Source organism: Ranitomeya imitator, chromosome 4, assembly GCF_032444005.1.
Source record: "Ranitomeya imitator isolate aRanImi1 chromosome 4, aRanImi1.pri, whole genome shotgun sequence".
NCBI lineage: Eukaryota > Metazoa > Chordata > Amphibia > Anura > Dendrobatidae > Ranitomeya > Ranitomeya imitator.
This window is the reverse complement of record NC_091285.1, coordinates 661196588-661209207: the sequence shown is the minus strand read 5'-3', so window position 1 is coordinate 661209207 and position 12620 is coordinate 661196588. Positions and strand designations below refer to the sequence as shown.

The window sequence follows — 12620 nt, the reverse complement described above, 5'->3', positions numbered from 1 at the left end:
AAATGTGATAAAATATCGCCAAACCACCACCACATAATAACACCAAATAATGACTGAATACCGCCATACAATCACCACATAATAACACTGTAAACTGACTGAATATCGCCATGCAACACAAACATAATAACCTAAAATAGCGACAGAATACTGCCATACCATCACCACATAATAACAGCATATAATGACTGAACACCGCCATACAATTACCACATAAAATCACCAAATAGTGACTGAACACCATCCCAACATAAAAACACCAAATAATGACTGATTACCACAATACCATGACCACATAATAACACAAAATAGTGACTGAATACCGCCATACTAAGTTACACCCACTTTACTCTCGTGATGACCTCACGTGAGTCTGCTTGTGGGATGCCCTCAGCCGTTCAGAATTTTATGAAATTCCCAACTTATGTGATATCTTTACCCCTGAAGATCGCAAAAGGTTGAGATCGCCGCCATATCTTTTATCAGGATTTTACCACTACCCAGAGACCAAACATCACATGGCTGTTGTTAGCGATCTGTCTACTATTGATTTGTGGCTTATAGGCAGGAGTTACAGTTATGAAAATAAGCATCTTCTGAATATCACCATAACAGAACCAAGTAATAGTGCTAAACAGTGACTGAGTACCATCATACCATAGCCATGGTACATAACATTACCAGTGATCACTTGCTGCTGGTGCCAAAAAAGCAACCGAGCAGAACATGGTCACGGCTCTATACTGTCATAAACTAGCTGAAATCAAAGAAACTACGGTAACCAAGATATTTTTCTGAATAGTCACCATCATTTGTTTTTCAGTAGTTTTCTCACATCCTTAAATTATAGCGTTTATTGTTTTCCGCTTTATTAAAAGCATCCGCCCGAACGGGGACTTGAACCCTGGACCCTCAGATTAAAAGTCTGATGCTCTACCGACTGAGCTATCCGGGCTCTGTATCGAGTCGTGACTGAATACCGCCAAACCGTCACCATATACTAACAACAAATGTGATAAAATATCGCCAAACCACCACCACATAATAACACCAAATAGTGACTGAATACCGCCATACAATCACCACATAATAACACTGTAAACTGACTGAATATCGCCATGCAACACAAACATAATAACCTAAAATAGCGACAGAATACTGCCATACCATCACCACATAATAACAGCATATAATGACTGAACACCGCCATACAATTACCACATAAAATCACCAAATAGTGACTGAACACCATCCCAACATAAAAACACCAAATAATGACTGATTACCACAATACCATGACCACATAATAACACAAAATAGTGACTGAATACCGCCATACTAAGTTACACCCACTTTACTCTCGTGATGACCTCACGTGAGTCTGCTTGTGGGATGCCCTCAGCCGTTCAGAATTTTATGAAATTCCCAACTTATGTGATATCTTTACCCCTGAAGATCGCAAAAGGTTGAGATCGCCGCCATATCTTTTATCAGGATTTTACCACTACCCAGAGACCAAACATCACATGGCTGTTGTTAGCGATCTGTCTACTATTGATTTGTGGCTTATAGGCAGGAGTTACAGTTATGAAAATAAGCATCTTCTGAATATCACCATAACAGAACCAAGTAATAGTGCTAAACAGTGACTGAGTACCATCATACCATAGCCATGGTACATAACATTACCAGTGATCACTTGCTGCTGGTGCCAAAAAAGCAACCGAGCAGAACATAGTCACGGCTCTATACTGTCATAAACTAGCTGAAATCAAAGAAACTACGGTAACCAAGATATTTTTCTGAATAGTCACCATCATTTGTTTTTCAGTAGTTTTCTCACATCCTTAAATTATAGCGTTTATTGTTTTCCGCTTTATTAAAAGCATCCGCCCGAACAGGGACTTGAACCCTGGACCCTCAGATTAAAAGTCTGATGCTCTACCGACTGAGCTATCCGGGCTCTGTATCGAGTCGTGACTGAATACCGCCAAACCGTCACCATATACTAACAACAAATGTGATAAAATATCGCCAAACCACCACCACATAATAACACCAAATAATGACTGAATACCGCCATACAATCACCACATAATAACACTGTAAACTGACTGAATATCGCCATGCAACACAAACATAATAACCTAAAATAGCGACAGAATACTGCCATACCATCACCACATAATAACAGCATATAATGACTGAACACCGCCATACAATTACCACATAAAATCACCAAATAGTGACTGAACACCATCCCAACATAAAAACACCAAATAATGACTGATTACCACAATACCATGACCACATAATAACACAAAATAGTGACTGAATACCGCCATACTAAGTTACACCCACTTTACTCTCGTGATGACCTCACGTGAGTCTGCTTGTGGGATGCCCTCAGCCGTTCAGAATTTTATGAAATTCCCAACTTATGTGATATCTTTACCCCTGAAGATCGCAAAAGGTTGAGATCGCCGCCATATCTTTTATCAGGATTTTACCACTACCCAGAGACCAAACATCACATGGCTGTTGTTAGCGATCTGTCTACTATTGATTTGTGGCTTATAGGCAGGAGTTACAGTTATGAAAATAAGCATCTTCTGAATATCACCATAACAGAACCAAGTAATAGTGCTAAACAGTGACTGAGTACCATCATACCATAGCCATGGTACATAACATTACCAGTGATCACTTGCTGCTGGTGCCAAAAAAGCAACCGAGCAGAACATGGTCACGGCTCTATACTGTCATAAACTAGCTGAAATCAAAGAAACTACGGTAACCAAGATATTTTTCTGAATAGTCACCATCATTTGTTTTTCAGTAGTTTTCTCACATCCTTAAATTATAGCGTTTATTGTTTTCCGCTTTATTAAAAGCATCCGCCCGAACAGGGACTTGAACCCTGGACCCTCAGATTAAAAGTCTGATGCTCTACCGACTGAGCTATCCGGGATCTGTATCGAGTCGTGACTGAATACCGCCAAACCGTCACCATATACTAACAACAAATGTGATAAAATATCGCCAAACCACCACCACATAATAACACCAAATAATGACTGAATACCGCCATACAATCACCACATAATAACACTGTAAACTGACTGAATATCGCCATGCAACACAAACATAATAACCTAAAATAGCGACAGAATACTGCCATACCATCACCACATAATAACAGCATATAATGACTGAACACCGCCATACAATTACCACATAAAATCACCAAATAGTGACTGAACACCATCCCAACATAAAAACACCAAATAATGACTGATTACCACAATACCATGACCACATAATAACACAAAATAGTGACTGAATACCGCCATACTAAGTTACACCCACTTTACTCTCGTGATGACCTCACGTGAGTCTGCTTGTGGGATGCCCTCAGCCGTTCAGAATTTTATGAAATTCCCAACTTATGTGATATCTTTACCCCTGAAGATCGCAAAAGGTTGAGATCGCCGCCATATCTTTTATCAGGATTTTACCACTACCCAGAGACCAAACATCACATGGCTGTTGTTAGCGATCTGTCTACTATTGATTTGTGGCTTATAGGCAGGAGTTACAGTTATGAAAATAAGCATCTTCTGAATATCACCATAACAGAACCAAGTAATAGTGCTAAACAGTGACTGAGTACCATCATACCATAGCCATGGTACATAACATTACCAGTGATCACTTGCTGCTGGTGCCAAAAAAGCAACCGAGCAGAACATGGTCACGGCTCTATACTGTCATAAACTAGCTGAAATCAAAGAAACTACGGTAACCAAGATATTTTTCTGAATAGTCACCATCATTTGTTTTTCAGTAGTTTTCTCACATCCTTAAATTATAGCGTTTATTGTTTTCCGCTTTATTAAAAGCATCCGCCCGAACGGGGACTTGAACCCTGGACCCTCAGATTAAAAGTCTGATGCTCTACCGACTGAGCTATCCGGGCTCTGTATCGAGTCGTGACTGAATACCGCCAAACCGTCACCATATACTAACAACAAATGTGATAAAATATCGCCAAACCACCACCACATAATAACACCAAATAGTGACTGAATACCGCCATACAATCACCACATAATAACACTGTAAACTGACTGAATATCGCCATGCAACACAAACATAATAACCTAAAATAGCGACAGAATACTGCCATACCATCACCACATAATAACAGCATATAATGACTGAACACCGCCATACAATTACCACATAAAATCACCAAATAGTGACTGAACACCATCCCAACATAAAAACACCAAATAATGACTGATTACCACAATACCATGACCACATAATAACACAAAATAGTGACTGAATACCGCCATACTAAGTTACACCCACTTTACTCTCGTGATGACCTCACGTGAGTCTGCTTGTGGGATGCCCTCAGCCGTTCAGAATTTTATGAAATTCCCAACTTATGTGATATCTTTACCCCTGAAGATCGCAAAAGGTTGAGATCGCCGCCATATCTTTTATCAGGATTTTACCACTACCCAGAGACCAAACATCACATGGCTGTTGTTAGCGATCTGTCTACTATTGATTTGTGGCTTATAGGCAGGAGTTACAGTTATGAAAATAAGCATCTTCTGAATATCACCATAACAGAACCAAGTAATAGTGCTAAACAGTGACTGAGTACCATCATACCATAGCCATGGTACATAACATTACCAGTGATCACTTGCTGCTGGTGCCAAAAAAGCAACCGAGCAGAACATAGTCACGGCTCTATACTGTCATAAACTAGCTGAAATCAAAGAAACTACGGTAACCAAGATATTTTTCTGAATAGTCACCATCATTTGTTTTTCAGTAGTTTTCTCACATCCTTAAATTATAGCGTTTATTGTTTTCCGCTTTATTAAAAGCATCCGCCCGAACAGGGACTTGAACCCTGGACCCTCAGATTAAAAGTCTGATGCTCTACCGACTGAGCTATCCGGGCTCTGTATCGAGTCGTGACTGAATACCGCCAAGGACAGCTCCAAGGACGTCTACCCATTTCTTCTGATACATGTTGGCACCAATGACACGGCAAGGAAGGACCTACCGACAATCTGCAAGGACTTTGAAGAGTTGGGGAAGAAAGTAAAGGAACTGGATGCACAGGTAGTTTTTTCTTCTATCCTTCCAGTAGACGGGCATGGCACCAGGAGATGGAACAGGATCCTTGATGCAAACAACTGGCTAAGACGATGGTGCAGACAACAAGGATTTGGATTCCTGGACCACGGTGTGAATTACTGGTATGATGGACTCCTCGCCAGAGACGGACTACACCTCAACAAACCTGGGAAACACACATTCGCCAGAAGACTCGCTACACTCATCAGGAGGGCGTTAAACTAGAAGAAGAGGGGACGGGAAGAAAAACATTAGACTCGAACAAAGACGACCCAGGAAAACATACTCAGAAGGGAGGTAAGAACATTTCTAAAACAATCCACAGTGAGGAGATTGGAACAAAACAAAATCCTCTAAACTGCATGCTCGCAAACGCCAGAAGCCTGACAAACAAGATGGAAGAACTAGAAGCAGAAATATCTACAGGTAACTTTGACATAGTGGGAATAACCGAGACATGGTTAGATGAAAGCTATGACTGGGCAGTTAACTTACAGGGTTACAGTCTGTTTAGAAAGGATCGTAAAAATCGGAGAGGAGGAGGGGTTTGTCTCTATGTAAAGTCTTGTCTAAAGTCCACTTTAAGGGAGGATATTAGCGAAGGGAATGAGGATGTCGAGTCCATATGGGTTGAAATTCATGGAGGGAAAAATGGTAACAAAATTCTCATTGGGGTCTGTTACAAACCCCCAAATATAACAGAAAGCATGGAAAGTCTACTTCTAAAGCAGATAGATGAAGCTGCAACCCATAATGAGGTCCTGGTTATGGGGGACTTTAACTACCCGGATATTAACTGGGAAACAGAAACCTGTGAAACCCATAAAGGCAACAGGTTTCTGCTAATAACCAAGAAAAATTATCTTTCACAATTGGTGCAGAATCCAACCAGAGGAGCAGCACTTTTAGACCTAATACTATCTAATAGACCTGACAGAATAACAAATCTGCAGGTGGTCGGGCATCTAGGAAATAGCGACCACAATATTGTGCAGTTTCACCTGTCTTTCACTAGGGGGACTTGTCAGGGAGTCACAAAAACATTGAACTTTAGGAAGGCAAAGTTTGAACAGCTTAGAGATGCCCTTAATCTGGTAGACTGGGACAATATCCTCAGAAATGAGAATACAGATAATAAATGGGAAATGTTTAAGAACATCCTAAATAGGCAGTGTAAGCGGTTTATACCTTGTGGGAATAAAAGGACTAGAAATAGGAAAAACCCAATGTGGCTAAACAAAGAAGTAAGACAGGCAATTAACAGTAAAAAGAAAGCATTTGCACTACTAAAGCAGGATGGCACCATTGAAGCTCTAAAAAACTATAGGGAGAAAAATACTTTATCTAAAAAACTAATTAAAGCTGCCAAAAAGGAAACAGAGAAGCACATTGCTAAGGAGAGTAAAACTAATCCCAAACTGTTCTTCAACTATATCAATAGTAAAAGAATAAAAACTGAAAATGTAGGCCCCTTAAAAAATAGTGAGGAAAGAATGGTTGTAGATGACGAGGAAAAAGCTAACATATTAAACACCTTCTTCTCCACGGTATTCACGGTGGAAAATGAAATGCTAGGTGAAATCCCAAGAAACAATGAAAACCCTATATTAAGGGTCACCAATCTAACCCAAGAAGAGGTGCGAAACCGGCTAAATAAGATTAAAATAGATAAATCTCCGGGTCCGGATGGCATACACCCACGAGTACTAAGAGAACTAAGTAATGTAATAGATAAACCATTATTTCTTATTTTTAGTGACTCTATAGCGACAGGGTCTGTTCCGCAGGACTGGCGCATAGCAAATGTGGTGCCAATATTCAAAAAGGGCTCTAAAAGTGAACCTGGAAATTATAGGCCAGTAAGTCTAACCTCTATTGTTGGTAAAATATTTGAAGGGTTTCTGAGGGATGTTATTCTGGATTATCTCAATGAGAATAACTGTTTAACTCCATATCAGCATGGGTTTATGAGAAATCGCTCCTGTCAAACCAATCTAATCAGTTTTTATGAAGAGGTAAGCTATAGACTGGACCACGGTGAGTCATTGGACGTGGTATATCTCGATTTTTCCAAAGCGTTTGATACCGTGCCGCACAAGAGGTTGGTACACAAAATGAGAATGCTTGGTCTGGGGGAAAATGTGTGTAAATGGGTTAGTAACTGGCTTAGTGATAGAAAGCAGAGGGTGGTTATAAATGGTATAGTCTCTAACTGGGTCGCTGTGACCAGTGGGGTACCGCAGGGGTCAGTATTGGGACCTGTTCTCTTCAACATATTCATTAATGATCTGGTAGAAGGTTTACACAGTAAAATATCGATATTTGCAGATGATGCAAAACTATGTAAAGCAGTTAATACAAGAGAAGATAGTATTCTGCTACAGATGGATCTGGATAAGTTGGAAACTTGGGCTGAAAGGTGGCAGATGAGGTTTAACAATGATAAATGTAAGGTTATACACATGGGAAGAGGGAATCAATATCACCATTACACACTGAATGGGAAACCACTGGGTAAATCTGACAGGGAGAAGGACTTGGGGATCCTAGTTAATGATAAACTTACCTGGAGCAGCCAGTGCCAGGCAGCAGCTGCCAAGGCAAACAGGATCATGGGGTGCATTAAAAGAGGTCTGGATACACATGATGAGAGCATTATACTGCCTCTGTACAAATCCCTAGTTAGACCGCACATGGAGTACTGTGTCCAGTTTTGGGCACCGGTGCTCAGGAAGGATATAATGGAACTAGAGAGAGTACAAAGGAGGGCAACAAAATTAATAAAGGGGATGGGAGAACTACAATACCCAGATAGATTAGCGAAATTAGGATTATTTAGTCTAGAAAAAAGACGACTAAGGGGCGATCTAATAACCATGTATAAGTATATAAGGGGACAATACAAATATCTCGCTGAGGATCTGTTTATACCAAGGAAGGTGACGGGCACAAGGGGGCATTCTTTGCGTCTGGAGGAGAGAAGGTTTTTCCACCAACATAGAAGAGGATTCTTTACTGTTAGGGCAGTGAGAATCTGGAATTGCTTGCCTGAGGAGGTGGTGATGGCGAACTCAGTCGAGGGGTTCAAGAGAGGCCTGGATGTCTTCCTGGAGCAGAACAATATTGTATCATACAATTATTAGGTTCTGTAGAAGGACGTAGATCTGGGTATTTATTATGATGGAATATAGGCTGAACTGGATGGACAAATGTCTTTTTTCGGCCTTACTAACTATGTTACTATGTTACTATGTAAACCGTCACCATATACTAACAACAAATGTGATAAAATATCGCCAAACCACCACCACATAATAACACCAAATAATGACTGAATACCGCCATACAATCACCACATAATAACACTGTAAACTGACTGAATATCGCCATGCAACACAAACATAATAACCTAAAATAGCGACAGAATACTGCCATACCATCACCACATAATAACAGCATATAATGACTGAACACCGCCATACAATTACCACATAAAATCACCAAATAGTGACTGAACACCATCCCAACATAAAAACACCAAATAATGACTGATTACCACAATACCATGACCACATAATAACACAAAATAGTGACTGAATACCGCCATACTAAGTTACACCCACTTTACTCTCGTGATGACCTCACGTGAGTCTGCTTGTGGGATGCCCTCAGCCGTTCAGAATTTTATGAAATTCCCAACTTATGTGATATCTTTACCCCTGAAGATCGCAAAAGGTTGAGATCGCCGCCATATCTTTTATCAGGATTTTACCACTACCCAGAGACCAAACATCACATGGCTGTTGTTAGCGATCTGTCTACTATTGATTTGTGGCTTATAGGCAGGAGTTACAGTTATGAAAATAAGCATCTTCTGAATATCACCATAACAGAACCAAGTAATAGTGCTAAACAGTGACTGAGTACCATCATACCATAGCCATGGTACATAACATTACCAGTGATCACTTGCTGCTGGTGCCAAAAATGCAACCGAGCAGAACATGGTCACGGCTCTATACTGTCATAAACTAGCTGAAATCAAAGAAACTACGGTAACCAAGACATTTTTCTGAATAGTCACCATCATTTGTTTTTCAGTAGTTTTCTCACATCCTTAAATTATAGCGTTTATTGTTTTCCGCTTTATTAAAAGCATCCGCCCGAACAGGGACTTGAACCCTGGACCCTCAGATTAAAAGTCTGATGCTCTACCGACTGAGCTATCCGGGCTCTGTATCGAGTCGTGACTGAATACCGCCAAACCGTCACCATATACTAACAACAAATGTGATAAAATATCGCCAAACCACCACCACATAATAACACCAAATAGTGACTGAATACCGCCATACAATCACCACATAATAACACTGTAAACTGACTGAATATCGCCATGCAACACAAACATAATAACCTAAAATAGCGACAGAATACTGCCATACCATCACCACATAATAACAGCATATAATGACTGAACACCGCCATACAATTACCACATAAAATCACCAAATAGTGACTGAACACCATCCCAACATAAAAACACCAAATAATGACTGATTACCACAATACCATGACCACATAATAACACAAAATAGTGACTGAATACCGCCATACTAAGTTACACCCACTTTACTCTCGTGATGACCTCACGTGAGTCTGCTTGTGGGATGCCCTCAGCCGTTCAGAATTTTATGAAATTCCCAACTTATGTGATATCTTTACCCCTGAAGATCGCAAAAGGTTGAGATCGCCGCCATATCTTTTATCAGGATTTTACCACTACCCAGAGACCAAACATCACATGGCTGTTGTTAGCGATCTGTCTACTATTGATTTGTGGCTTATAGGCAGGAGTTACAGTTATGAAAATAAGCATCTTCTGAATATCACCATAACAGAACCAAGTAATAGTGCTAAACAGTGACTGAGTACCATCATACCATAGCCATGGTACATAACATTACCAGTGATCACTTGCTGCTGGTGCCAAAAAAGCAACCGAGCAGAACATAGTCACGGCTCTATACTGTCATAAACTAGCTGAAATCAAAGAAACTACGGTAACCAAGATATTTTTCTGAATAGTCACCATCATTTGTTTTTCAGTAGTTTTCTCACATCCTTAAATTATAGCGTTTATTGTTTTCCGCTTTATTAAAAGCATCCGCCCGAACAGGGACTTGAACCCTGGACCCTCAGATTAAAAGTCTGATGCTCTACCGACTGAGCTATCCGGGATCTGTATCGAGTCGTGACTGAATACCGCCAAACCGTCACCATATACTAACAACAAATGTGATAAAATATCGCCAAACCACCACCACATAATAACACCAAATAATGACTGAATACCGCCATACAATCACCACATAATAACACTGTAAACTGACTGAATATCGCCATGCAACACAAACATAATAACCTAAAATAGCGACAGAATACTGCCATACCATCACCACATAATAACAGCATATAATGACTGAACACCGCCATACAATTACCACATAAAATCACCAAATAGTGACTGAACACCATCCCAACATAAAAACACCAAATAATGACTGATTACCACAATACCATGACCACATAATAACACAAAATAGTGACTGAATACCGCCATACTAAGTTACACCCACTTTACTCTCGTGATGACCTCACGTGAGTCTGCTTGTGGGATGCCCTCAGCCGTTCAGAATTTTATGAAATTCCCAACTTATGTGATATCTTTACCCCTGAAGATCGCAAAAGGTTGAGATCGCCGCCATATCTTTTATCAGGATTTTACCACTACCCAGAGACCAAACATCACATGGCTGTTGTTAGCGATCTGTCTACTATTGATTTGTGGCTTATAGGCAGGAGTTACAGTTATGAAAATAAGCATCTTCTGAATATCACCATAACAGAACCAAGTAATAGTGCTAAACAGTGACTGAGTACCATCATACCATAGCCATGGTACATAACATTACCAGTGATCACTTGCTGCTGGTGCCAAAAAAGCAACCGAGCAGAACATGGTCACGGCTCTATACTGTCATAAACTAGCTGAAATCAAAGAAACTACGGTAACCAAGATATTTTTCTGAATAGTCACCATCATTTGTTTTTCAGTAGTTTTCTCACATCCTTAAATTATAGCGTTTATTGTTTTCCGCTTTATTAAAAGCATCCGCCCGAACGGGGACTTGAACCCTGGACCCTCAGATTAAAAGTCTGATGCTCTACCGACTGAGCTATCCGGGCTCTGTATCGAGTCGTGACTGAATACCGCCAAACCGTCACCATATACTAACAACAAATGTGATAAAATATCGCCAAACCACCACCACATAATAACACCAAATAGTGACTGAATACCGCCATACAATCACCACATAATAACACTGTAAACTGACTGAATATCGCCATGCAACACAAACATAATAACCTAAAATAGCGACAGAATACTGCCATACCATCACCACATAATAACAGCATATAATGACTGAACACCGCCATACAATTACCACATAAAATCACCAAATAGTGACTGAACACCATCCCAACATAAAAACACCAAATAATGACTGATTACCACAATACCATGACCACATAATAACACAAAATAGTGACTGAATACCGCCATACTAAGTTACACCCACTTTACTCTCGTGATGACCTCACGTGAGTCTGCTTGTGGGATGCCCTCAGCCGTTCAGAATTTTATGAAATTCCCAACTTATGTGATATCTTTACCCCTGAAGATCGCAAAAGGTTGAGATCGCCGCCATATCTTTTATCAGGATTTTACCACTACCCAGAGACCAAACATCACATGGCTGTTGTTAGCGATCTGTCTACTATTGATTTGTGGCTTATAGGCAGGAGTTACAGTTATGAAAATAAGCATCTTCTGAATATCACCATAACAGAACCAAGTAATAGTGCTAAACAGTGACTGAGTACCATCATACCATAGCCATGGTACATAACATTACCAGTGATCACTTGCTGCTGGTGCCAAAAAAGCAACCGAGCAGAACATAGTCACGGCTCTATACTGTCATAAACTAGCTGAAATCAAAGAAACTACGGTAACCAAGATATTTTTCTGAATAGTCACCATCATTTGTTTTTCAGTAGTTTTCTCACATCCTTAAATTATAGCGTTTATTGTTTTCCGCTTTATTAAAAGCATCCGCCCGAACAGGGACTTGAACCCTGGACCCTCAGATTAAAAGTCTGATGCTCTACCGACTGAGCTATCCGGGCTCTGTATCGAGTCGTGACTGAATACCGCCAAACCGTCACCATATACTAACAACAAATGTGATAAAATATCGCCAAACCACCACCACATAATAACACCAAATAATGACTGAATACCGCCATACAATCACCACATAATAACACTGTAAACTGACTGAATATCGCCATGCAACACAAACATAATAACCTAAAATAGCGAC

At 40.2% G+C, this 12620-nt stretch overlaps 4 non-coding genes across 4 annotated transcripts; all 4 read right to left on the bottom strand.

The window, feature by feature from the left end:
* Positions 1–1890: 1890 nt before the first annotated feature.
* Positions 1891–1963, bottom strand: TRNAK-UUU (transfer RNA lysine (anticodon UUU)). The gene has a single exon. It is a non-coding gene; the product is annotated as a tRNA-Lys (tRNA).
* Positions 1964–4914: 2951 nt separating this feature from the next.
* TRNAK-UUU (transfer RNA lysine (anticodon UUU)) lies at positions 4915–4987 on the bottom strand. Its single transcript has one exon. It is a non-coding gene; the product is annotated as a tRNA-Lys (tRNA).
* A 4339-nt stretch (positions 4988–9326) lies between these two features.
* Positions 9327–9399, bottom strand: TRNAK-UUU (transfer RNA lysine (anticodon UUU)). The gene has a single exon. It is a non-coding gene; the product is annotated as a tRNA-Lys (tRNA).
* A 2951-nt stretch (positions 9400–12350) lies between these two features.
* Positions 12351–12423, bottom strand: TRNAK-UUU (transfer RNA lysine (anticodon UUU)). The gene has a single exon. It is a non-coding gene; the product is annotated as a tRNA-Lys (tRNA).
* Positions 12424–12620: the final 197 nt, after the last annotated feature.